Source organism: Octopus bimaculoides, chromosome 4 (assembly GCF_001194135.2).
Source record: "Octopus bimaculoides isolate UCB-OBI-ISO-001 chromosome 4, ASM119413v2, whole genome shotgun sequence".
NCBI lineage: Eukaryota > Metazoa > Mollusca > Cephalopoda > Octopoda > Octopodidae > Octopus > Octopus bimaculoides.
In genome coordinates this window covers 80,721,839-80,724,231 of record NC_068984.1, presented here as the reverse complement: position 1 = coordinate 80,724,231, position 2,393 = coordinate 80,721,839, and positions in this window count along the sequence as shown.

Here is a 2,393-nt window from a genome sequence, read left to right as displayed (position 1 = left end):
GAGGCTGTTGCAGTACCTCGTTCTTATGTATATATATGTATATATATAAACAAGTAGCTACGAGATATCCTCTCTCTCCTCATTTTGAAGAAAGGTTATAGGCCCATTAATGTTTGAAGAAACGTTGTAAGGCTAAGCGCTTTATGAACGTGAAACCCAGCCGTAACAATCTTTATCTAACACACACACACACACACACACACACACACACACACACACACACATACACACACACAAATATATATATATTTATATATTAATAAGTTACTCAATGTGTCACTCTTGTTATTCGAGAGAGTTTCGTTGCTATTTCTAACATGTCGTAAAGAGGCTTCTTTATTGAATATATCTGCAGGCAAAAATGGATATAGTTTCGATCAAAACCTATTATACTATGGAACAATCTGATCAGTGGAAACAAAACAATTCGGTGTTATGTCATTTCAAATAGAATAAAAGATAACAGACTATTGCGTATGTATGTGCGTGTTTATGTGTGTATGCACGAGTATGTGTTGTGTGCGTTTGTGTATATGTGTATGCATGTGTTTATGTATATGTGTATGCATGTATGTGTGTGTGAGTTAAATTAACAGTGACCATTGTCTGTATAATTTTTAGAGTGTTTGATTTCGATTTTTCGTTTTTCATATTATTTTAGAAGTCTTCTATATACTTACTTCGACAGAGATTAGGAATAATAAATTTCTTGCACTAACTATGTTTTATTGGCGTTTTGTTATCATATGGAACTTTATCTGTTTCAATGCTTTACAAGTTTTAATGTCAGCAATTAAGAATTCTTCTTCTTCTTTTTTTTTTGGTTTACTGCTATTGTTTATATGATTAGTTGCTGCTGGTAGACTTGATGCACTACCACTACTGCTGCTACTGATGTTACGGTTATTGTTGTTGAACGTTATGTCAGTTCTAAGTGAGCAACCTTATGAGCAACCCTGACATCAAAGATATTCTGGCTGTGAGCATATCCTGCCGTGTCAAGCATTGGGCATCCAGAACTATATCATACAATGTGCCTCTTTCCTTCTTAGTAATACCACGGCATTATTTGAGGGAAATCTGGTAATTATTTCATGTAGGTCAACAGTTCATGTATAGGGATCTTTGAACCCCTCAGAAAACAGCATCGCTCGTCTTATGTTTGGTGGCCCAGTTTTGATGTAACTAAAAATATTCGCACTCATGACATAGTTCTTCTTGGTCTCTATAGGTGAAGCTTGCCCATGTATGCGCAGGTGTGGGCATGAGGTTTTGTGAAAGACGATCAACTGCGCATGTATTTAAGTCTTCCTACTCAATGCCATCGATTTTGTGCGAGGGAAAACTACCGACTTGGGCCGATACAGCTTATCTGCAGCACCGTCGCAAACATTGCTGTCAAAACACAAAGTACCAGGTCAGGCACCCCAAAATATCTCATCTAACCTTCTAACACTCCCGCTTACCCATTGCTCTGGATTGATACTTTTTCCTCTGAACCCCGGAAGGAAGGTTGACCTCGACAAGATTTGAACTCAGTGTAGATCTATCCAACAACAGGAAGTAAGAGTGAGAGAAAGTTGTGACGAAAGAGTACAGCAATGTTCGCCACCATCCACTGCCGGAGCTTCGTGGAGCTTTAGGTGTTTTCGCTCAATAAACACTCACAACGCCCGGTCTAGGAATCGAAACCGCGATCCTATGACCGCGAGTCCGCAGCCCTAACCACTGGGCCATTGCGCCTCCACTTACCTACACATAATATAAATATGAACAGCTAATTGGCAAAGTCATTGGAGTATTGTGGTCCTAGTCCAAATTTCATTTTCGGAGTCGATAACAAAAGTATCAGGCTTGTCCTCGAGTCAATTCTTTATTTTTACTCTTCTGAAAAAAATCTCTAGTATCCAGAATTAGAGAGAGAGAGACGAACTATGCCAAGTTTAAAAAATATGCTAAGGTCACATTTTATGTCATACAGATAGCCCTACAGCACCAATATAGAGTTAAAGGCCCAAGACAAGGTATATTTTACCTTGTCTTGGGCCTTTAAATCTATGTTGGTGCTGTAAGACTATCTGTGTGACATACAATGTAGCCTTAGCATTTTTTAAAAATATATAAAGTAAACTTCCTACAGTTTCTGTTTACCAAGATTCTACTCTGAAGGCATTGACCAATCTAAAACTATCGTAGAATATACTCGCCAAAGGTGGGATGTAGTGAAACAAAAGACGGAATCACTTGTTTCCGAAGCAGATGTCTTAACCGCAAAGACGCTCCTCTGTCCAGAGAAAGAGTAACACACACACACACACACACACACACACACACATTATATGTATATAATGAATACATACATACATACATACATATATATATATATATATATA